This window comes from Heterodontus francisci, chromosome 35 (assembly GCF_036365525.1).
Source record: "Heterodontus francisci isolate sHetFra1 chromosome 35, sHetFra1.hap1, whole genome shotgun sequence".
Lineage (NCBI taxonomy): Eukaryota > Metazoa > Chordata > Chondrichthyes > Heterodontiformes > Heterodontidae > Heterodontus > Heterodontus francisci.
Window position 1 is genome coordinate 25,285,628 of NC_090405.1, and position 25,286 is coordinate 25,310,913.

At 46.3% G+C, this 25,286-nt stretch overlaps 1 long non-coding RNA gene and 1 other non-coding gene across 2 annotated transcripts in view; one reads left to right on the top strand and one right to left on the bottom strand.

Moving 5' to 3' along the window:
* Window positions 1-25,286, bottom strand: part of LOC137350460 (uncharacterized) — a 44,715-nt gene continuing 19,429 nt past the window's right edge. Inside the window, exon 3 of the long non-coding RNA XR_010969429.1 lies at window positions 1-454. This is a non-coding gene — a long non-coding RNA (uncharacterized lncRNA). The remainder of the gene's footprint in view (window positions 455-25,286) is intronic.
* trnap-ugg (transfer RNA proline (anticodon UGG)) lies at window positions 24,991-25,079 on the top strand. The gene is given in 2 exon segments: window positions 24,991-25,026; window positions 25,044-25,079. It is a non-coding gene; the product is annotated as a tRNA-Pro (tRNA).

Below are 25,286 nucleotides of genomic sequence, written 5' to 3' on the forward strand. Positions count from 1 at the left end.
TTTTGATGAGGCATTATTAGAGGTCATGCTAGATTAACGCTGGTGTTTTGTAGAACCAATGCTTCTCTGGTCTCAAAATTCCTCGCGTTCGACCACAATGTTGCTCATCAACACATTTAGCCTTTAGATCCTTAACTATTTACAAACATCTCCCACTCCCCAAAAAATCTTATTCCCCGTGCTTGAATGGATCAGATTGTCGGACGGCTCTAATCTTGATTATCTCATGTTTTTTCATGCTTGTAGAGAAAGTGAATACATTTACAAAAGGTCAGGGATGAGTTCTGTTTGACTTGTGGGTTCTGGATTTCTTCGGTAAGTTGTATGGTCTGTTTAGTAGTGCAGTCTTCGGAAGGCAAGCCTGCTCTTGCTGCAGAGCCTCTGCTGGAAGCACAGCAGCTCAGTGAAGTGCTTGAAGACTCAATATCATCTGTCAAGCTGCTGTCTTCTAGATCTGGGGAGTAAAAAACACAATCACATGAATAAAAAGTTACTGTGCTGAGAATGTTTCAGGTTATTGAAGTGTTCTGGCTCAGTCTGGGTTCAACAAAATCCATAAGACAAACAAGCAGTTTCTCAATTGTATAAAATCCGTCATTCTTCAACTCAACCTAAATCGAAACAAATGTTACATTCTGTAGAAAAAAATTATTCCCTTATTGCTCAGGCTGTCAACACAGGCCAAACCCATGCATACGAGGTAGTCAATGTGACTGCATGGTGTCACAAGTGTTTCTGCCCCGACCTTTGAGGCCAGACTCCTTTTCTTAAAGATGGCCTTTTTGCACCTTCCCCATGCCCCGCACCATAATTCACTCCTCGCCAAGTGCACAAGTGACCTTACACACTACAAATTAGCAGCACTAGAACAGAACCGTGTGGGGCACTGCTCCCCACTTCCATCCCCACGGAGAAACTGCCCTTAACTCCTACTCTCCCCTCCCTCAGAACCAGTTTTTAATCCCATTTCATCCCCTTCCCCTAATTCCAAAAGTGTTAATCTTCTCCAATGGTCTCCTCTCTACTAACTTTTCCAAGGCATTCCGAATGTCCCTGTACACACGGCCACCATTATCTGTCACTTCAAAAGAACTCTATTGGGTTTTGTCGAGCACGATTTTCCTTTATGAAACCAGTGTTTCTGCTTCTAATTATTTTCTCACTTGGATATTTAGTAATTTTATCTTTAAAGATTCTAAACATTGACCTAGAAAATAAGAAATAGGAGCGGGTGTAGATTGTACGGCCCCTCGAGCCTCTCCACCATCCAATAAGATCATGGTTGATCTTCTACCTCAATCCATTTCCCACCCTATCCCCATTTCCCTTGTTTCCATTCGTGTCCAACACTCTACCAATCTCAGTCTTGAACATACTCACTCAACTAACATAGATGTTAAATTAACTGGGCTGCAATTATTCGGCTTAGTTCTGTCACCCTTTTCGAAGATGGATCTTACATTACCTCTGAATGAACACAATAAAAGTGTCAGTGCAAAGCTGAAACCACTTCACACTGATCGAAAATGCAGTCTAAATACACCCAAAATGGAAGAGGGAACTTCAGGATTTTGACCACAAGGACTTCATAATGGCTCCAGTTGATGTGAGGATTAGTGAAATAGATTCAGCAACACATTTGTGAATAAGATCTAGGGTTTTACAAAGAGGTGATGTAAAATACATACAGGTTTGACAAATCTATTTTGGAGATCTGTTAGCTGTACCTTGAGCTCACAGTTCTGTGTCCTCACCGTGCTTATCGTAACCTTGTCACTCTGCATGAGAGGGAGTCTCATGTAGGTGAGTTATCTCTTTTCCATTGGTTGTTTTGCCAATGCAAGCCACTTCACTCAGACTACAAAGCAAACAGATAACATATCCCCAGACATGTAGCTATTCAGCCTTACAGGTTATAAACATTGGGATTCTGAGGAATGCCATCTGGCCTATTCACAGGAACAAAGAACAAAGAACAGTACAGCACAGGAACAGGCCATTCGGCCCTCCAAGCCTGCGCCGATCTTGATGCCTGGCTAAACTAAAACCTTCTGCACTTCCGGGGCCCATATCCCTCTATTCCCATCCTATTCATGTATTTGTCAAGATGCCTCTTAAACGTCTCGATGGTACCTGCTTCCACCACCTCCCCTGGCAGCAAGTTCCAGGCACTCACCACCCTCGCACATCCCCTCTAAACTTTGCCCCTCTCATCTTAAACCTATGTCCCCTAGTAACTGACTCTTCCACCCTGGGAAAAAGCTTCTGACTATCCACTCTGTCCATGCCGTTTATAACTTTGTAAACCTCTATCATGTCGCCCCTCCACCTCCGTCGTTCCAGTGAAAACAATCCGAGTTTATCCAACCTCTCCTCATAGCTAATGCCCTCCAGACCAGGCAACATCCTGATAAACCTCTTCTGTACCCTCTCCAAAGCCTCCACATCCTTCTGGTAGTGTGGTGACCAGAATTGCATGCAATATTCTGTGGCCTAACTAAAGTTCTGTACAGCTGCAGCATGACTTGCCTATTTTTGTACTCTATGCCCCAACCGATGAAGGCAAGCATGCCATATGCCTTCTTGACTACCTTATCCACTTGCGTTGCCACTTTCAGTGACCTGTTGACCTGTACGCCCAGATCTCTCTGCCTGTCAATACTCCTAAGGGTTCTGCCATTTACTGTATACTTCCCACCTGCATTAGACCTTCCAAAATGCATTACCTCACATTTGTCTGAATTAAACTCCATCTGCATTTTCTCCGCCCAAGTCTCCAACCGATCTATATCCTGCTGTATCCTCTGACAATCCTCATCACTGTCCGCAGCTCCACCAATCTTTGTGTCGTCCGCAAACTTACTAATCAGACCAGCTACATTTTCCTCCAAATCATTTATATATACTGCAAACAGCAAAGGTCCCAGCACTGATCCCTGCGGAACACCACTAGTCACAGCCCTTCATTCAGAAAAGCACCCTTCCACTGCTACCGTCTGTCTTCTATGACCGAGCCAGTTCTGTATCCATCTTGCCAGCTCCCCTCTGATCCCGTGTGACTTCACCTGTTGTATCTGTCTGCCATGAGGGACCTTGTCAAAGGCTTTACTGAAGTCCATATAAATAACATCCACTGCCCTTCCTTCATCAATCATCTTTGTCACTTCCTCAAAAAACTCAATCAAATTAGTGAGACACGGCCGCCCCTTCACAAAACCATGCTGCCTCTCGCTAATAAGTTCGTTTGTTTCAAAATGGGAATAAATCTGTCCCGAAGAATCCTCTCTAATAATTTCCCTACCACTGACATAAGGCTCACCGGCCTATAATTTCCTGGATTATCCTTGCTACCCTTCTTAAACAAAGGAACAACATTGGCTATTCTCCAGTCCTCTGGGACCTCACCTGTAGCCAATGAGGATGCAAAGATTTCTGTCAAGGCCCCAGCAATTTCTTCCCTTGCCTCCCTCAGTATTCTGGGATAGATCCCATCAGGCCCTGGGGATTTATCTACCTTAATGCTTTGCAAGACACCCAACACCTCCTCCTTTTTGATAATGAGATGACTGAGACTATCTACACTCCCTTTCCTAGGCTCATCATCCACCAAGTCCTTCTCCTTGGTGAATACTGATGCAAAGTACCCATTTAGTACCTCGCCCATTTCCTCTGGCTCCACACATAGATTCCCTTCTCTGTCCTTGAATGGGCCAACCCTTTCCCTGGTTACCCTCTTGCTCTTTATATACGTGTAAAAAGCCTTGGGATTTTCCTTAATCCTGTTTGCCAATGACTTCTCATAACCCCTTTTAGCCCTCCTGACTCCTTGCTTAAGTTCCTTCCTACTGCATTTATATTCCTCAAGGGATTCGTCTGTTCCTTGCCTTCCAGCCCTTACAAATGCTTCCTTTTTCTTTTTGACGAGGCTCACAATATCCCGTGTTATCCAAGGTTCCCGAAACTTGCCAAACTTATCCTTCTTCCTCACAGGAACATGCTGGTCCTGGATTCTAATCAACTGACGTTTGAAAGACTCCCACATGTCAGATGTTGATTTACCCTCAAACAGCCGCCCCCAATCTAAATTCTTCAGTTCTTGCCTAATATTGTTATAATTAGCCTTCCCTCAATTTAGCACCTTCACCCGAGGACTACTCTTATTCTTATCCATAAGTACCTTAAAACTTATGGAATTATGGTCACTGTTCCCGAAATGCGCCCCTACTGAAACTTTGATCACCTGGCCGGGCTCATTCCCCAATACCAGGTCCAGTACGGTCCCATCCCTAGTTGGACTATCTACATATTGTTTCAAGAAGCCCTCCTGGATGCTCCTTACAAATTCTGCCCCATCCAAACCCCTAGCACTAAGTGAGTCCCAGTCAATATAGGGGAAGTTAAAATCACCCACCACGACAACCCTGTTACCTTTACATCTTTCCAAAATCTGTCTACATATCTGCTGGCTGTTGGGAGGCCTGTCGTAAACCCCCAACATCGTGACTGCACCCTTCCTATTCCTGAGCTCCACCCATATTGCCTCGCTGCATGACCCCTCCGAGGTGTCCTCCCGCAGTACAGCTGTGATATTCTCCTTAATGTAATGCAACTCCCCCACCCCTTTTACATCCCCCTCTATCCCGCCTGAAGCTTCTAAATCCTGGAACATTTAGCTGCCAATCCTGTCCTTCCCTCAACCAAGTCTCTGTAAAAGCAACAACATCATCGTTCCAAGTACTAATCCAAGCTCTAAGTTCATCTGCCTTCTGTTATACTTCTGGCATTGAAACAAATGCACTTCAGACCACCAGTCCCGCTGTTCTCCGCAACATCTCCCTGCCTGCTCTTCCTCTTAGCCTTCCTGGCCTTATATACTAGTTCCTCTTCATTTATTTCACTTGCTGTCCTACTGCTCTGGTTCCCACCCCCATGCCACACTAGTGTAAACCCTCCCGAGTGACACTAGCAAACCTCGCAGCCAGCTCATTGATGCAGAAAGAACTGCATCCCTCACTCCCACACTCTCCAACTGTTTCTTCAATGTTGCCAAGCTTTTTTATCTTCACTGCCCTATCTGGAAGTCTTTTCCACATGGCGATCACTATTTGTGTACGGAACACCTGACATCAGTCCTAATTTTGCTTTCTACCAGTTGAACCTGTGTGTCTTGGTTTGCTAAAATAACTGGCACTAGCCTTCATGTCCTAGGCTGACACTCCAATTTCACTTTCACTGAGGAGCCTCCTAGTCTGTAGATGGAGAATATTACTGCTGGGCACTTACGGGTTCAAACCCACATCATGTTGTTTTGTTGCAGCATGAACTATTGCATTATATATAACTTTACAAATAGCATTTCAATTATTTTATCCAATCATTGTTTTTTTTAACTTTTTCTCCTCCTCTGGTTGTTGAGTCCTCACTGGGATTATGATCCATGGGTTCGGTCAGCCCTCTAGAACATTCTTCATGTGTGAGCTGAGAGAGCCATTGTTGACAGGCTGCTTGGAGCTTAATCACAAGTTGAGCTTAATCTCTCCCTTGCCTCAGGTCCATCCCTGTGTAATTGACATCAAGTCACTGAATTGCTATTAGGAGGAGGAATCCTGGCTACGTTTTCCCATTCTTAAACTAAGGACACTGAGACTAAATGTGGTACATCAGCTCAGCACAAATCTGGGCAAATCTACCTTGGGGTTTCCGAGTTTCCATCATTCCATTGCCACGCCACATACACCCATTAAACCTTTAGGGGAGGTGGAACAACAAACAGCGGCAAAGAATTTTGATCCAGTTTCTCCAGTTGAATGTGTCCAGTGCATTTCTTTCTTTGTTTTAAAGAACATTTTTTCCTCAAGCCCCAAGAGAGTGGGAAAAGGAACTGGATTGTTATCTCACAACATTCTGTGCAGTTCAGTTCAGTCAAAACTCCGAATGGATGTGTTCTTTGAGATTTATGTCTTCTGGGAAAGCCATTCCCCCTCCCTCCTACCCTAAATGAAGAGGGAGCCCCTCTTATCTGTGCAGGGATAGGCACTGACATGTTGATGTTGCACCATGGACATTTGACAAAATTATTGACTCAGCCACAGACATGGAGGCAATTAATCTGTATATAAATTGTATAGCCAATCTGATGCCTTCAAAACACAGTCTGATTTAAAACATATTTCTCCCTGTAAATAAAGTAGCATACAAACATCAATGGAGAGCAGCACAAATGCATTAGCTAGCAAGCAAGCAATATAGTATGTAATGCCAATGCGAATTACTTCCATTGACAGAATAGAGCCAGCTACACCATGTCACGAGGCAGTAGATGGACCTTATCGATGACTTCTGTGGATTCACACTGTGTCAGGACTGCAAATTCATTCAATAAACCATGAAACCCAAGGAGATGATTGTTATTGTTTTTATTGAGGTGAGGCAATAGAAATATCAGCAGGAAAATGGACCATTTCTCATACTACTGATATTCTTGTGTTCTTGTGTCTGTACAGAGTAGATAGGGAGAAACTGTTCCCATTGCTGGAAGGATCGACAACCAGAGGACACTGATTTAAGATGATTGACTAAAGAATCAATGGCAACATGAGGAAAAACTATTTTAAGCAGCGAGTAGTTAGGATCTGGAAGGCACTGCCTGAGAGTGCGGTGGAGGCAGGTTCAATCGAGGCCTTCAAAAGAGAATTGGATAATTATCTGAGGAGAAAAATTTGCAGGGCAATGGAGAAAAGGCAGGGGATTGAGACTAGGTGAGTTGCTCTTGCAGAGAGCTGGCATTGACACGATGGGCTGAATGGCCTCCTTCTGTGCTGTAACCAGTCACTGATTCGATGAGTTTATCATCTTAAAGCCCTGTTACATTTGCTCTTCCTTTTATCCATGTTAAAGACGAACATTTTTGATTTCTTTTGTTAAATACTGCTTACATGCTTACTTGCATGAATTTGTATTATTTATTCAGGTTGAATTGTCTTATTCAAAAAAATTATCTGTTTATTTATTTCTGTCTTATTTATTAATAACACCTAAGTACATTTATACACAATGATACACACAAATATATTCCAAAACCACACATACAGACACACACATTTATTCATAATGAGCCCATTGATGCACCCCCGGCTACAGTAAAATAGTGGTAATATTTACTGTACTAGTAATCCAGAGGCCTGGACTAATAATCTGGTGACAGTGATTTCAAATCCCAGCAATAATCTGGTGACAGTGATTTCAAATCCCAGTAATAATTTGGTGACAGTGATTTCAAGTCCTATCACCACATTTGCAGAATTTAAGTTCAGTTAATGAAATAAATCAGCAATAAATAGCTTGTACCAGTAATGGTGACAATGAAACAACTGGATTATTGGTTCACTGATGTTGTCAGGACAGGAAATCTGCTGTCCTCACCTGGTCTGGCCCATGTGTGACTTCAAACTCACAGCAATGTAGTTAACTTTTTACTGCTCTCTGAAATGCCTGAGCATACCGTTCATCTGTTTCAAATGAACAACAACAAGAAAAACTGCAAATCCACATGGGCTGCAGCTGTTCAGGAAGCCGGTTCAGCAGCAGCAGCTCAAGGGCAAGTCGGGATGGGCAGTAAATGTTGGCCTTGTAAACGATGTCCATATCTAATGAATGATCAATAAAACTCATCATTTACAGGATCACAGTTTCAATCACAGACATGTATAACATGATGTAGATTAGAAACATAATGAAAATACATTTACAACTGATACCGTCATAACTTCAGCACTCATTTCGTATATAAATGTGATACCCACATACACACACTGACAGTTTATATTGTCACAAGGTACTATTTGCAGTTCTAGGAAAAGTCTACACACCAGAGCTTTCCAAAGCCAAATGCTGCAGTTGTAGAAAATGTGAAATTAGGAAGGGAAATGTTCATAGAATCATAGAATAGTGAACAAAGAGACCATTTGGCCCATCGTGCCAGTGCTGTATATTTGGCAGTGTTCTCCAATTAGTCTAAGTGCGCTGCTTTTTCCTAAAAACATCTCAAAATGATACTCCCCTGTCCTGGCAATATAGCCACATGACATTCATTTTATGGAAACTTTGCATGTAAGTCAGCCAATGACCAGAAGAGGGCAGCATGAACCGCCATTGCAGCTGAACATATTGGGCTGAATTTTACCAGCCTCTCGATGTCATGGGTCACGGCAGGAGGGGGCCATAAAATTCTGCGGGAAGAGGCCCGCCTCGACCCCCGACTTCGGGAAAGGCCCGCCGCATATTACCAGCAGTGGGGGGACCTCGGTGCAGCCTCCCCCCTCCCCCCCTCCACCCACCCCCAGCCGCTTGGCAATGGGACCAAGTGTGAGATTCTGAAACCAGTTTTCAGGCTTCAAAATATGTTCAATGGGGAAGAAGAACAGTCAGAAGTCGTGGTCTATTTTGGAACCAATGACATGGGTAAGAAAAGGGTTGAGATCCTAGAATTAGAGTTTTAGGAGCTGGGAAGGAAGTTAAAGAGCAAGACCACAAAGGTTATAATATTTGGATTACTCCCATGTGTATTAGTGAGTATAGGAATAGTAGGATAATACAGGTTAATGCATGGCTGGAGAAATGGTGGATGAGGCAGGGCTACAGCTTCCAGGAACATTGTCACCACGTCTGGTGTTGATGTGACCTGCACAAGATGGACAGGACAAATGTCCTCGCAGTCACTTTAATTAATGCTTTGTGAAAGGATTTATACTAATTTGGCTGGGGGAGAGGCACAAGGATGAAGCATTAAAGAATAGATACAAGGTGCACCGAGGACTGAGAGAAACAAACAGCATTAGAATAAAGAATAGTTCAGAAACACAAGCCTCAAACAAGAGACAAATGCAAGTCAGACTGAGATAGGTTTAGAGTGCATGTTTGTAAATACTTGCAGCATGGTAAATAGGATTGGTGAGCTGCAGGTACAAGCAGTCACATGGGATTGTGATCCAGTGGCAATAACGGAGACATGGATCAAACAAGGGGAGGAATGGGAACTTAATATTCCTCACTGCGATGTATTCAAGAAAGATAGAGAAGAAAAATAGGCAGAGGATTGTGTGGGTGCAGCTGTATTGATCAAAGATACTGTTACAGCACTAGGAAGAGAAAATGTACTTGAGGGTTGAAAGGTAGAATCTATTTGTTTAGAATAATGCATCAACAGAGGAGTTATTCCACTGCTCAGTGTATATCCAGGCCACTAAATAGTAGGAAGTGGATAGAGGAGCAAATTTGTAGGCAAATTGTCGAAAGATGCAAGAACCTCTGAGTAATGCTAATGGGGATTTCAATTATCCGAATACAGGCTGGGAAAATAACTGTGTGAAGGGCAAAGAGGGAGAAGAATTCCTGGAATGTGTGTAAGAGAACTTTCTGAATCAGTATATTTCCATCCAATGGGGAAGGAGATGGTACTGGATCTAGATTTGGAGAATGAAGTCAGGTGAATGAAGTATGTTTCAGTCGGAGAGGATTGTGTGCAAGAATCATTAAAATATCATTCGTTTTAGAGTAGCTGTGAAAAAGGACTGTCTGTGTGGGTATAAGAACATAAGAAGTAGGAACAGCAGTAGGCCATTCAGCCCCTTGATCCTACTCCGCCATTCAATAAAATCATGGCTGATCTGATCGTGGTCTTAACTTCACTTTCCTGCCCCCTCATAACCCTTGGCTCCCTTGCAATCAAAAATCTGTCGAACTCAGCCTTGAATATATTTATTGACCCAGCCTCCACTGCTCGCTGGGAAAGAGAATTCCAAACGCTAATGACCTACTGAGAGAAGAAATTCCTCCTCATCACCATCTTCAATTGGAATCACCTTAATTTGAAACTGTGTGCCCTATTTCTACATTCCCCCATGAGAGGAAACATCCTCTCAGCATCTAGCCTGTCGAGCCCCCTCCGGATCTGATATGTTTCAATAAGATCACCTCTCATTCTTCTAAACTCCAATGAGTACAGGCCCAACCTGCTCAACCTTTCCTCATAAGACAAACCCCTCATCCGAGGAATCAGCCTAGTGAACCTTTTCTGAACTTTTTCTCCCCCCAAAAATATGCTTTATTCATAAAAATCTGTAAAAAAAAATGCATGACAAAACAGTTCAAAACAGCACCAAGTTGACATTCCAGAGATGTAGAGGAAAGGATAGCGAAGATGATTCTCGACAGGGGCGAGAGTAACAGGGTAGTTGTTATGGGGGACTTTAACTTTCCAAATATTGACTGGAAATACTATAGTTCGAGTACTTTAGATGGGTCTGTTTTTGTCCAGTGTGTGCAGGAGGGTTTTCTGACACAGTATGTAGACAGGCCAACCAGGGGCGATGCCACATTGGATTTGGTACTGGGTAATGAACCCGGCCAGGTGTTAGATTTAAATGTAGGTGAGCACTTTGGTGATAGTGATCACAATTCGGTTAGGTTTACCTTAGCGATGGGCAGGGACAGGTATATACCGCAGGGCAAGAATTATAGCTGGGGGAAAGGAAATTATGATGCGATTAGGCAAGATTTAGGATGCGTAGGATGGGGAAGGAAACTGCAGGGGATGGGAACAATCGAAATGTGGAGCTTATTCAAGGAGCAGCTACTGAGTGTCCTTGATAAGTATGTACCTGTCAGGGAAGGAGGAAGTTGTCGAGCGAGGGAGCCATGGTTTACTAAAGAAGTTGAAGCGCTTGTCAAAAGGAAGAAGAAGGCTTATGTTAGGATGAGACGTGAAGGCTCAGTTAGGGCGCTTGAGAGTTACAAGCTAGCCAGGAAGGATCTAAAGGGAGAGCTAAGAAGAACAAGGAGAGGACACGAGAAGTCATTGGCGGATAGGATCAAGGAAAACCCTAAGGCTTTCTATAGGTATATCAGGAATAAAAGAATGACTAGAGTTAGATTAGTTTAGAGATACAGCACTGAAACAGGCCCTTCAGCCCACCGAGTCTGTGCCGACCATCAACCGCCCATTTATACTAATCCTACACTAATCCCATATTCCCACCTGTCCCTATATTTTCCCTACCACCTACCTATACTAGGGGCAATTTCTAATGGCCAATTTACCTATCAACCTGCAAGTCTTTGGCATGTGGGAGGAAACCGGAGCACCCGGAGGAAACCCACGCAGACACAGGGAGAACTTGCAAACTCCACACAGGCAGTACCCGGAATTGAACCCAGGTCGCTGGAGTTGTGAGACTGCGGTGCTAACCACTGCGCCACTATTCCGCCCCAGATGAGGGACAATCAAGGATAGTAGTGGGAAGTTGTGTGTGGAATCAGAGGAGATAGGGGAAGCGTTAAATGAATATTTTTCGTCAGTATTTACAGTAGAGAAAGAAAATGTTGTCGAGGAGAATACTGAGATTCAGACGACTAGGCTAGATGGGATTGAGGTTCACAAGGAGGAGGTGTTATTTTGGAATTTTGGAAAGTGTGAAGATAGATAAGTCCCCTGGGCCAGATGGGATTTATCCTAGGATTCTCTGGGAAGCTAGGGAGGAGATTGCAGAGCCTTTGTCCTTGATCTTTATGTCATCATTGTCGACAGGAATAGTGCTGGAAGACTGGAGGATAGCAAATGTTGTCCCCTTGTTCAAGAAGGGGAGTAGAGACAGCCCTGGTAATTATAGACCTGTGAGCCTTACTTCGGTTGTGGGTAAAATGTTGGAAAAGGTTATAAGAGACAGGATTTATAATCATCTTGAAAAGAATAAGTTCATTAGCGATAGTCAGCACGGTTTTGTGAAGGTTAGGTCGTGCCTCACAAACCGTATTGAGTTTTTCGAGAAGGTGACCAAACAGGTAGATAAGGGTAAAGCAGTGGATGTGGTGTATATGGATTTCAGTAAGGCGTTTGATAAGGTTCCCCACGGTAGGCGATTGCAGAAAATACGGAAGTATGGGGTTGAAGGTGATTTAGAGCTTTGGATCAGAAATTGGCTAGCTGAAAGAAGACAGAGGGTGGTGGTTGATGGCAAATGTTCATCCTGGAGTTCAGTTACTAGTGGTGTACCGCAAGGATCTGTTTTGGGGCCACTGCTGTTTGTCATTTTTATAAATGACCTGGAAGAGGGTGTAGAAGGGTGGGTTAGTAAATTTGCGAGTGACACGAAGGTCGGTGGAGTTGTGGATAGTGCCGAAGGATGTTGTAGGGTACAGAGGGACATAGATAGGCTGCAGAGCTGGGCTGAGAGATGGCAAATGGAGTTTAATGTGGAAAAGTGTGAGGTGATTCACTTTGGAAGGAGTAACAGGAATGCAGAGTACTGGGCTAATGGGAAGATTCTTGGTAGTGTAGATGAACAGAGAGATCTTGGTGTCCAGGTACATAAATCCCTGAAAATTGCTACCCAGGTTAATAGGGCTGTTAAGAAGGCATATGATGTGTTAGCTTTTATTAGTCGGGGGATCGGGTTTCGGAGCCACGAGGTCATGCTGCAGCTGTACAAAACTCTGGTGAGACTGCACCTGGAGTATTGCGTGCAGTTCTGGTCACCGCATTAGTTTAGTTTAGTTTAGAGATACAGCACTGAAACAGGCCCTTCGGCCCACCGAGTCTGTGCCGACCATCAACCACCCATTTATACTAATCCTACACTAAGCCCATATTCCTACCACATCCCCACCTGTCCCTATATTTCCCTACCACCTACCTATACTAGGGGAAATTTATAATGGCCAATTAACCTATCAACCTGCAAGTCTTTGGCATGTGGGAGGAAACCGGAGCACCCAGAGGAAACCCACGCAGACACAGGGAGAACTTGCAAACTCCACACAGGCAGTACCCGGAATCGAACCCGGGTCACTGGAGCTGTGAGGCTGCGGTGCTAACCACTGCGCCACTGTACCGCATTATAGGAAGGATGTGGAAGCTTTGGAAAGGGTGCAGAGGAGATTTACTAGGATGTTGCCTGGTATGGAGGGAAGGTCTTACGAGGAAAGGCTGAGGGACTTGAGGTTGTTTTCGTTGGAGAGAAGGAGGAGGAGAGGTGACTTAATAGAGACATATAAGATAATCAGAGGGTTAGATAGGGTGGATAGTGAGAGTCCTTTTCCTCGGATGGTGATGGCAAACACGAGGGGACATAGCTTTAAGTTGAGGGGTGATAGATATAGGACAGATGTTAGAGGTAGTTTCTTTACTCAGAGAGTAGTAGGGGCGTGGAACGCCCTGCCTGCAACAGTAGTAGACTCGCCAACTTTAAGGGCATTTAAGTGGTCATTGGATAGACATATGGATGAAAATGGAATAGTGTAGGTCAGATGGTTTCACAGGTCGGCGCAACATCGAGGGCCGAAGGGCCTGTACTGCGCTGTAATGTTCTAATTCTAATTCTAAAAAAAAGGTGCAAAAGAAATCAGTTTTCTTCAAAGCAGGAGTGAGTTGTCACACAACCCTTCCATTCCTTTTTTCATGTCGTGTACATTTTACAGCAAACCCACATTTGGTGTATACAGCCTGAGGGGTTTCCCATGGGTCCAGCCCCTCAGTTCACTATGGTGGGAGGACTTTACACTGTGGTCTTTCCCCATTGAGCCTTTGTGACGGCAGCCCCAAGCTTGAGTGCATCCCTCAGCCTGTAGTCCTGGACCTTGGAATGTGCCAGTTTGCAACACTCGGTGGTGGACAACTCTTTGCGCTGGAAGACCAGCAAGTTTCGTACAGACCAAAGAGCGTCTTTCACCAAATTGATAGTCCTCCAGCAGCAGTTGATGTTTATCTCAGTGTGTGTCCCTGGGATCAGCCCACAGAGCACAGACTCCTGTGTTACAGAGCTGCTTGGGATGAACCTCGACAAATGCTTTTCCACACATGCTTTGCAAATACACATTCCAGAAGGAGTCTCTTCCCCACTGCAGCCACCTCAAGGGCAGCGTGTGGAGGGGGATAGACTCCGGGTGTGCAAGAGGGATCTGACGGGGAGGGCCCTTCTCACCAGCAGCCAAGCTACATCCTGGTGCTTGTTTGATAGTTCTGGTGATGAGGCATTCCGTCAAAGGACTTTGACGGTCTGCTTGGGGAACCATCCGACCGGAACCACCATCTCCTTTTCCCAAAGGGCCTTGAGGACATTCTGTGCAGACCACTGCCTGATGGATTGGTGGTCAAAGGTGTTTTCCCGCAGAAACATTCCCACATAGGATAGTTGGTACGACATGGTCCAACTGGATGGAGCGTTCCGCGGCAATGTGACCAGGCCCATCCTTCACAACAACGGGGACAGATAGAACCTCAGCACGTAGTGACACTTGGAGTTTGCATACTGGGGGTCTACACACAGCTTGATGCAGCCGCACAAGAAGGTGGTCATCAGGATGAGGGCGATGTTGGATACATTCTTCCCGCCCTTATCCAGAGGTTAGAACATCGTGTCCCTCCGGACCTGGTCCATTTTAGACCTCCAGATAAAGCGGAAAATGGCTCGGGTGACCACCACAGCGCAGGAGTGGAGAATGGGCGACTTGCGCCACGTACAGCAACAACGTGAGCACCTCGCACCTGATGACCAGGTTCTTACCCACAATGGAGAGATTGTTGCTCCCACATGCTCAGTTTATGGTGGACCCTGGCTTCCCTGAACTTTTTTTTAATTTCCAAAATATACTTTATTCATAAAAATCTGTAAAAAATTACATGACAAAACAGTTCTAAACAGCACCAAGTCAAAAATTACAAATAGTGCAAAGGAGGTCAGTTTCCTTCAATACAGGAGTGAGTTGTCTCACAACCCTTCCATTTCATTTTTCATGCCATGTACATTTTACAGCAAACGGAAATTTCCCAAAACAGTTCGAGGGGTTTTCCATGGAGCCAGCCCCTCAGTTCAGCTTGGTGGGGGGACCTTACACTGTGGTCTTTCCCCATTGAGCCTTTGCTGCAGCTGCCCCAAGCTTTAATGCGTCCCTCAGCACGTAGTGCTGGACCTTGGAATGTACCAGTCTGCAACATTCGGTCGTGGACAACTCTTTGCGCTGCAAGACCAGCAGGTTTCGGGCAGACCAAAGGGCGTCTTTCACCGAATTGATAGTCCTCCAGCAGCAGTTGATGTTTGTCTCGGTGTGCGTCCCTGGGAACAGCCCGCAGAGCACAGACTCCTGTGTTACGGAGCTGCTAGGGATGAACCTCAACAAAAACCACTTCATCTCTTCCACACCTGCTTTGCAAAGACACATTCCAGGAGGAGGTGGGCAATCATCTCTTCCCCACCACAGCCACCGCGGGGGGAATTGCGCGGAGGGGACGAGACTTCAGGCGTGCAGGAAGGATCTGACGGGGAGGGCCCTTCTCACCACCAGCCAAGCTACATCTTGGTGCTTGCTTGAAAGTTCTGGTGATGAGGCCTTCCACCAAATGACTTTGACGGTCTGCTCAGGGAACCATCCGACAGGATCCCCCGTCTCCTTTTCCCGTAGGGCCTTGGGGACATTCCGTGCAGACCACTGCCTGATGGATCGGCGGTCAAAGGTGTTTTCCCGCAGAAACTGCTCCACGAAGGATAGGCAGTACGGCACGGTCCAACTGCATGGAGCGTTCCGCGGCAATGTGACCAGGCCCATCCTTTGCAACACCGGGGACAGATAGAACCTCAGCACGTAGTGACACTTGGAGTTTGCGTACTGGAGATCTACACACAGCTTGATGCAGCCGCACACGAAGGTGGTCATCAGGATGAGGGCCACGTTGGGTACATTTTTCCCACCGTTGTCCAGAGATTTGAACATCGTGTCCCTCCGGATCCGGTCCATTTTAGATCTCCAGATGAAGCGGAAAATGGCTCGGGTGACCGCCACAGCGCAGGAGTGGGGTATGGGCCAGACCTGCACCACATACAGCAACAAAGTGAGCGCCTCGCACCTGATGACCAGGTTCTTACCCACAATGGAGAGAGATCGCTGCCCCTCCCTTCCGAACCATATCCCCAGCACCTTCAGGTAGTCTGACCTGACGGTGAAGGGGACAAAGGATCGGTCAGCCCAGTTCCCAAAGAACATGGCCTTGCTCTTGCCATGGTTAACTTTGGCTCCCGAGGCCAGTTCAAACTGGTCGCAGATACTCATCAGTCTGCGCACGGACAGTGGATCCGAGCAGAAGACGGCGACGTCATCCATGTACAGGGAGGTTTTCACCTGAGTGCCTCCACTGCCTGGGATTGTCACCCCTCTTACGCTCGCATCCTTCCTAATAGACTCAGCAAAGGGTGCAATACAGCAAACAAACAAGACCGGGGAGAGAGGACAGCCCTGTCTGACTCCAGATTTGATCGGGAAACTTTCCGATTCCCACCCGTTGATTGAGACTGCGCTACTGATGTTTGTGTAGAGCAGTTGGATCCAATTGCAGATTCCCTCCCCAAACCCCATTTTGGAAAGCACGTCCATCATGTCGGTGTGCGATATCCTGTCAAAAGCCTTCTCCTGGTCCAGGCTGATGAGGCAGGTGTCCACCCTCCTGTCCATACATAGGCGATCGTATCCCTGGGTAGTGCGAGACTATCAGAGATCTTCCTGTCGGGTACAGTACAGGTCTGATCAGGGTGAATCACCAACTCCAGAGCAGACTTGACTCGACTGGTGATGACTTTGGACAGAATCTTGTAATCAACATTAAGCAGTGAGATGGGCCGCCAATTTCTGATTTTTGCCCTCTCCCCCTTCCGCTTGTAAATGAGGGTGATGATGCCTTTCCTCATGGATTCTGACATGCTGCCGGCCAGGAGCATACTCTCGTATACTTCCAGCAGGTCCGGGCCGACCCAGTTCCACAGGGCCGAGTACAACTCAACCGGTAAGCCGTCGCTCCCGGGAGTTTTACTCGTCTCGAAGGACTCAACGGCCTTTGTCAGCGTGTCCAGAGTTAGTGGCTTGTCGAGTCTCTCCCTCCTGCTGTTATCTAAGACCTTTGTGATAGATGACAGGAAGGACTGGGAGGCTCTGCTGTCTGTGGGCTTCGCGTCATACAGCCCAGCATTAAAGTATTTGCTAATCCTTAGTATGTCGGACTGTGAAGACGTGACTGAGCCATCCTCTTCCTTCAGGCTGCTGATAACAGAGCTCTCTGTGTGTACCTTTTGGAAGAAGTAATGCGAGCACATCTCATCCTGCTCAATGGAGCGAAATCTGGACCGGAAGATGATCTTGGAGGCCTCCGCGGCAAAGAACGAGGCCTGCTGGCTCTTCACCTCTTGGAGGTCCTCCTTGACCTCGACCCCCATTGATTGCAGCCGGAGCAGATTTTGCATACTTTTCTGGAGTCGGGACATTTCCCTCTGTCTCTCTCTCGCCCTCTGAACACCTTTGTGGATGAAGAACCTCTTGATGTTCTCCTTGATCGCTTCCCACCACTGAACTGGAGACTCAAAGAGAGGTTTCACGGTCCTCCAACCTTTGTTATCCCTTTTGAGTTCCTCAACGTTCTCTGGGGTCAGCAGTGTAGCATTGAGCTTCTACCTCCCTCTGCCAACCCGCTGGACGTCCTGTAAGTGACAGTCGGCCAGTAAGAGGCAGTGGTCGGAGAAGAACACCGGCTTGACATCGGTGGATCTGACCGTGACAGCACGGGACACAAACAGGAAGTCAATCCTGGAACGGGCAGACCCGTTCGATCTTGACCATGTGTATCTGCGCTGCGCTCCGTCTGCAGGTTTGCTGAAGACGTCGTGCAGTTTGGCATCTTTAACTGTTTCTATTAGGAATCTGGACGTAGCGTCCAGTTTGCTGTCGTCACTGCTGGATCGTCCAGCCGCATTGATGATGCAGTTGAAGTCACCGCCTAGGATGACTGGCCTGGACGTCGCCAGCAGCAGTGGGAGCTGCTGGAAGACGGTCAGCCGCTCGCTGCGTTGTACCGGGGCGTACACGTTGATCAACCGGAGCGGAGCGTTGTTGTCCATTACTTCTGCTACGAGGAGGCGACCGCCCACCACCTCCTTAACTTCGGAGATGGTGAAGTTACCTCCCCGCAGCAGAATACCCAGGCCGGAGGAATGGCAGTCATTACCCCCCGACCAGATCGATGGCCCATGGGACCACCATCGTGACCACTGCCTGTGGGTGCTGAGATGTGGTATTCCACACTCCTGCAGAAACAGGAGGTCGGCTTTGACCTTGGCAAGGTAATCCAAGGTTGAAACACATCGCGTAGTCGATTTAATGCTACGCACATTTATGGAAGCAATCCTTATACCCATTTTTTAAAAGTTGGTTGTTGCTTCCCATACCATTTGTCCTCGCTAGTCCCAGTCCTTCGGGATGTTCCTGCATACCCATAGTGTACGCAAGCTGTTTCACATTCGTTGGGCTCAGAAACCCCTCCTGGTTTTTCATGCAGGGTTTGTTCCGCTGGGTTGACATCGGGGGGGTCTTGTAGGCAGTAAGGATAGGGTTGTCCTCTGCTGTTCCCCTCTGTTCCTCCTCGAAAACATCACTGCTCCCTGCTTCCCGGAGCTGAGGTGCGCCAGACGTGTCTTTGCTCTCAGTGTCCCGGAGCTGGGATGCGCTGGCCATTTCGTTAGGTGTGGCACTTTGGGGTTGGGGCTCGCCAGGCCCATCACATCTTCCTGTGTCCGGGGGCTGGGGGGCGTTATCTTCCAGCTCCTTGGAGTTCTGCCGCTTCTTTTGAAGGGGCCGTCGTTCCAGCACTTCCTCATCCAGTGAAGAGGAGCTGTTGTAGTCTGTCTCAGAAGGTAGTCTCCTCTTGCCACTGGTTTGGGTGGTGACCTGTTCTGCTTTTGGAGGTCTTTTCTTTGTGTTTTTCCTTTGTACCACTTTCCACTGACCGGTTTGTCCATCTGCTGCCTCCTCCTCCATTGATTCTGTCTGTGGAGGAGGGGTTTCCGGGTGCAGGGGAGGTGCTGGGTCGCTGGTTTCAGCTGCCTCCCCTTTGTTCTCCTTCTCAGGTAGAAGTTCCTCACTGCGGAGAAGGTTGCTTGTCTTCTTTCCAGCACCTGACGCCTTCGTCGAACCTTCTCCCGGCCTTTCCTTGGACCTTGCTGCCTGAGCATAACTGAGGCAGCGTTTGGGGCAGGTTTTGTAGAGATGGCCTGCCGCACCGCACAAGTTGCAACACTTAGTCTGCTTACAGTCCTTGGTCTGATGGCCTTCCTCCTTGCAGTTCTTGCAAACAACCATGCTGCAGCTAGCTGCCGCGTGACCAGATTTGCCACAGGTGCAGCAAAATCTGGGCTGCCCAGCGTAGACCAAGAAGCCTCGACTTCCCCCGATAGCGAAGCTGGAGGGAGGGTGGATAATGGTTCCACTGGCATCGACCTTCAAGGTCACCTTGACCTGCCGCTTGCTGGTCCAAATCTCAAAGGGGTTCTTGACATCAGTGCTGCTGCCGGCCACCTCGACGTACTTGGCGAGAAAGGTGAGTACATCCACCACCGGAACATGGGGGTTGTAGAGGTGAATCGTCACCACCTGGTCACGTTGTGAAGAGTGCCTTCACTGTGAGGATCGACAACGGCGCCTGGTCCCCTTTCTCCTTGAACGCCTTCAGGAACTTGATGCATCCTGCCACATTCTTGAACATCATGTCGAAATACCCACTGTTGGGGAAATCCTGCAGGCAGAAGATGTCCGAAGCTCGAAATCCACAGCAATTGATGAGGATTTTCTTGATGAAGAAGGTGCGATCGACCAGTGCATCTCCTTCCTTGTCCTTCACCACCACCCGAACGGTGTTCCGCACTCCCTGGCCTGAAGCGCGAAGATTGGTTATAGCCATTTTACTCAAAGCCTACCCAGGATCAAAAGCCAATGATCATGCTTTCTTCTCTTCCAAATAAGCACCGATAAGAACAGATACTACACTTGATCTTAGCCAAAAGGCCCTTATTTATGTTTAAAATACTAGTCTGGGACCCACTCTTCTCTCCCTCAAACTGAATGTAAAATTCAATCATATTATGATTGCTACTACCTAGGGGCACCTGAACTATGAGGTAATTAATTAATCCTATCTCGTTGCACAATGCCAGGTCCAGTATAGCCTGCTCTCTGGTTGGCTCCAGAATGTATTGTTCCAAGAAGTTATCCCAAAAACATTCTATGTATTCCTCATCTAGGCAACCTCTGCCCATCTGAATTTTCCAGTCTATATGTAGATTAAAACCCCCCATAATTATCGCTGTACCTTTCTGACAAGCTGCCATTATTTCTTCCTTTATACCCCATCCTACAGTGTGGTTAATGTTAGGTGGCCTATACACTGCTCCCACAAGTGACTTCTTGCCTTCATGATTTCTCATCTCTACCCAAACTGCTTCTACATCCTGATCTCCTAAACTTAGGTCATCCCTCTCTATTGTGCTAATACCATCATTAATTAACAGAGCTACCCCATCACCTTTTCCAAGCTTCCTGTCCTTCCTAAATGCCATGTCACCTCCAATATTCACATTCCAATCTATGTCGCCCTGCAGCCATGTCTCTGTAATGACTATCAGATCGAGATCGTACTTATTTATGCTATTTGTGCTCTCAGTTCATTTGTTTTGTTTCGAATGCTCCATGCATTCAGATACAGAGCATTTAGTTTTGTCCTTTTATTATTTTTGTCACCTCTAGCCTTATCTGTTGATTTACTCTTTGATTTGTATGCTTTGTCTCTTCCTGTCTCGGTCTCTTTATCATTTCCCCTATTTATACCTTTCTCTCTTGCCTTGTCTCTCCTCCTTGATTCACCATATCTTCCCAAATTTGATCCCTTGCCCCCACTATTCAGTTTAAAACCGTCTCTACTTCCCTAGTTATGTGGCTCGCTAGAACACCGGCCCCAGCATGGTTCAGGTGCAGACTGTCCCAACGGTACAGCCACCTCTTTCCCCAGTACTGGTGCCAATGCCCCACGAACCAGAACCCACTACTACCACACCAGACTTTGAGCTGTGCATATGTTTCTCTAATCTTATTTGTCCTATGCCAATTTGCACGTGGCTCAGGTAATAATCCAGAGATGATTACCTTTGAGGTTCTGCTTCTTAATTTGCTGCCTAGTTACTCATACTGACGATGCAGAACCTCTATCCTTGTCCTGCCTATGTCGTTGGTACCGACATGTACCACGACAACTGGATCCTCCCCCTCCCATTGTATGTTTCACTCCAGCCCTGAGCAGATGTCCTTAATCCGAACACCGGCAGGCAACACAGCCGTCTGGACTCTTGCTCTTTGCTGCAGAGAACAGAGTCAATCCACCTTACTATACTGTCTCCTACTACCACTACATTCCTTTTTTCTCACTCTTTGAGCCGCAAACACTTACTACAGATGTGTTTGCCCTGGATCACACTGGCATCCAGGAGCTCCCACATGCTGCAGCTGTGACACATCACCTGTCCTGTCATCCTTAAAGTGTTCTAATTAACTACTTAATTATTTTATTCAATTATTTATTTTATTGTATATTTTATTAAGCTTACCACTAGTTTGTTTACTATTTTAAACGTTAGGACTAAAATGGACCTTAATCACTTACCAGATAGTCATCAAACATGCAGCTTCTTCCAAATCAATGAACTACCTGCTTGCCTGTGATGTCACAGCTTACCAGATCCTCACCAAACAGCTCCTTCCACTGCACCGAAGCAAGAACCAAATCCTGTGCACTCACCCCAGCGGCTCTCTGTTTCCCTGCTCTCACTCTCCATTGTGATGTCACTCCTGCCTTGCTCTGTCTCCAAGTCTGTGCTTTTGACGCACTTCTTATCTCTCTGTTCCGTCGTGCTCCTGTGTCTCAGGTCCAAAATTAGACTTTGATGAGACTCGAACCCACACCTTTGAACATTTTCTCTATCATTATTTATCAGGTCCAACACGCTATCCATTGCACCACAGAGCCACATATGGTTTAAGAAACATCACCAGGGCCTTTGATCTTGTCAGCAGAGATGGTCTCTTCTTCTTTCCACAAGAACATGCACAGTTCCATCAGTTACAATGGAGCAACATCAGACACTTTCAAGATCAGCAGTGGGGTAAAGCAGGGCTGCGCGCTGGCGCCAACTCTCTTAGGAACAGAGGAACATAGGACTAGGCCATTCAGCCCGTCGAGCCTGCTCGACCATTCAATTTGATCATGGCTGATTATCTACCTCTATGCCCCTTTCCCCTGCTATCCCCATATCCCTTGATATCATGAGTATCAAGATTTCTATCAATTTCTGTCTTGAACATGCTCAATGATTGAGCTGCCACAGCCCTCTGGGGTACAGAATTCCAATGATTCACCACCATCTGAGTGAAGAAATTCAACCTTTTCTCAGTTTTAAATGGCCTACTCCTTATTCTGAGACTATGTCCCCTGGTTTTAGACTCACCAACCAGGGCAAACATCCTGTCGACACCCACACTATCACGCCCTGTAAGAATTTTGTCAGTTTCAATGAGATCACCTCTCATTCTTCGAAACTTTAAGGAATACAGGCCCAGTTTCCTCATCAGACAATCCCACCATCCCAGGGATTAGTCTGGTGACCCTCTGTTTCACTCCCTCTATGGCAAGTATATCCATCCTTAGATGAGGAGACCAAACTGTACACAATACTCCAGTGCGGATTCACCAAGGCTCCATACAATTGCAGCAAGACATCTTTACTCCTGTACTCATGACCCCTCGTGTGAAGGCCAACATACCATTTGCCTTCCTAATTGATTGCTGCACCTGCACAAGAGCTTTTAGTGTCTCAGGAACAAGGACACCCAGGTCCCTTTGGACATCAACACTTCCCAGCCTCTCACCATTTAAGAAATACTCTGTCTTTCTGTTTATTCTACCAAAGTGGATAACTTCACACTTACTCACATTATATTCCATGTTCTTGCCCATTCACTTAGCCTCTCCAGGTCCCCTGGAAGCCTCTCTGCATCCTCCTCACAACTCACACTTCACCGAGCTTTGTGTCATCTGCAAACTTGGAAATATTACATTTAATCCCCACATCCAAATCATTTATATAGGTTGTTAACAGCTGTGGCTCCAACACTGATCCTTGCAGTACCCCAATAGTAACAGCCTGCCATCCTGAGGAGGACCCGTTATTCCTGCTCTCTGTTTTCGGTCTGTTAACCAATTCTCAATCCATATCAGTATATTATCCCCAATCCTATGTGCTCTAATATTGTTTACTCACCTCCTGTGTGGGATCTTACCAAAGGAAAATGCAAATACCACACATCCACTGGTTCTCCTTTATCTGTTCTATATGTAACAACCTCAAAAATCTCAACGGGTTTTTTCAAACCTGTTTTCCTTTTCATAAATCTATGTTGACTCTGCCCAATCATATCATTATTTTCTAACTGTCTAGTTATCACATCCTTTATAATTGGTGTATTCTTCTCCATGCTGCTATTGTACGCTTTCAGTGACTCAGATGGGGGTGTTCACCTGCACATCAGAACTGACGACAAGCTGTTCAACTTGGCAAGACTGTGCGCCAAGACCAAAGTGGGTAAATTCCTAGTCTGTGAGTTGCTGTTTGCTGATGATGCTGCGCTGACATCCCATAATGAAGTTCACTGACAGCAGCTTGTAGATCGGTTCTCCCTGGCCTGCAAGGAATTTGGACTGACGATCAGCCTCAGGAAGATCAAAGTTATGGGCCAGGACGTAGAGACTCCACCTTCCATCAACATCGACAACCTCACTTTGGAGGTTGTCAACAGCTTCACATACCTTGAATCAACAATCACCAGCAATCTGTCCCTTGATACTGAAATCAGCACCAGGATTGTCAATGCTGCAGCTGTCATGTCAAAGTTGAGAAGATGAGTGTGAACCGACAGCAAACTGAACGATACAAAGCTCCACGTGTAACAGGCTTGTGATCTCAGCACCCTCCTTTGTAGTAGAGAAGCATCAACAACTTATATAAGCCAAGGAAAGCAGCTGAACAGCTTCCACCTCCGCTGTCTCAGATGGATATTGGACATCTCCTGGCAGGACAGAGTGCCGAATGCGGAAGTACACCAGCGTGCAGTGATCCGCAGCATGTTTGCCCTCTTGAGTCAGCGGTGACTCTGTTGACTGGGCCAAATGAATGACGGTCACATTGCCAAATACATGCTCTATGGTGAGCATGCTATCAGCATGAGACCAACAGGTCAGGAAGAAAATTGAAGTCATTTGGGTGGCACAGTGGTGCAGTGGTTAGCACTGTAGCCTCACAGCTCCAGGGACCCAGGTTCGATTCCGGGTACTGCTTGTGTGGAGTTTGCAAGTTCTCCCTGTGTCTATGTGGGTTTTCTCCCACAAGCCAAAAGACTTGCAGGTTGATAGGTAAATTGGCCATTATAAATTGTCACTAGTATAGGTAGGTGGTCGGGAAATATAGGGACAGGTGGGGATGTTTGGTCGGAATATGGGATTAGTGTAAATGGGTGGTTGATGTTCGGCACAGACTCGGTGGGTCGAAGGGCCTGTTTCAGTGCTGTATCTCTAATCTAATCTAATCAAATTTGGAGAGGTTTGAGTGAACGGAGGTGAGTGGGCATGGATTTATAAATGGGAGTTCATGCTTGACAAATCTAACTGCATTTTTTGATAAACTATCTGAGAAAGTTGATGAAGGGAATGCAGTGGGTGTTGTTTATTTGATAAAGTACCACTTGCAAATTCCACACAAGCAGTACTCAGAACTAAACCTGGGTCATTGGAGTTGTGAGATTGCAGTGCTCACCACTGCACCACCTTCAGAATGTGGATAGAATAAAAAGTGAGATTGGATGGACAGAAGCAGTCTGAAAAGATGGTTCAAACAAAAGGTGAAAACCCTGAAATGTTAATTCTGATTCTCTCTCCACAGATGCTGCCCGAGGTGCTGAGTATTTCCAGCACTTTCTGTTTTTATTTCAGCTTTGCAGGATGTTGCTTTGATCAGAAAAAAATGGATGATCGGCTGTGGGCGCCAGTGAAATTCCACAGGAGCAAATAAAAAGTTCACCAATAGTGGCTCGTTGGTCTAGGGGTATGATTCTCGCTTTGGGTATGTAAGTGATTAATATGTGAGAGGTCCTGGGTTCAAATCCCAGACGAGCCCTTCTCTGTTGCTATTTTTAGTTTCAGGTCATCGATTGGTTTCAGCCTTCCAGAAAGCGGAATCGATTTCCAAACTGAGCCTGCTTGAGGACCGGGGAACTGGATTCAAAGAGCTTGTCGACAAAATTGAAATGAACAAAATATACAGATTGTCAAGTGGGAATATAAGGTTGCAACAGTAACTAAAGGCCTGCTCGGGTCAGCAAAT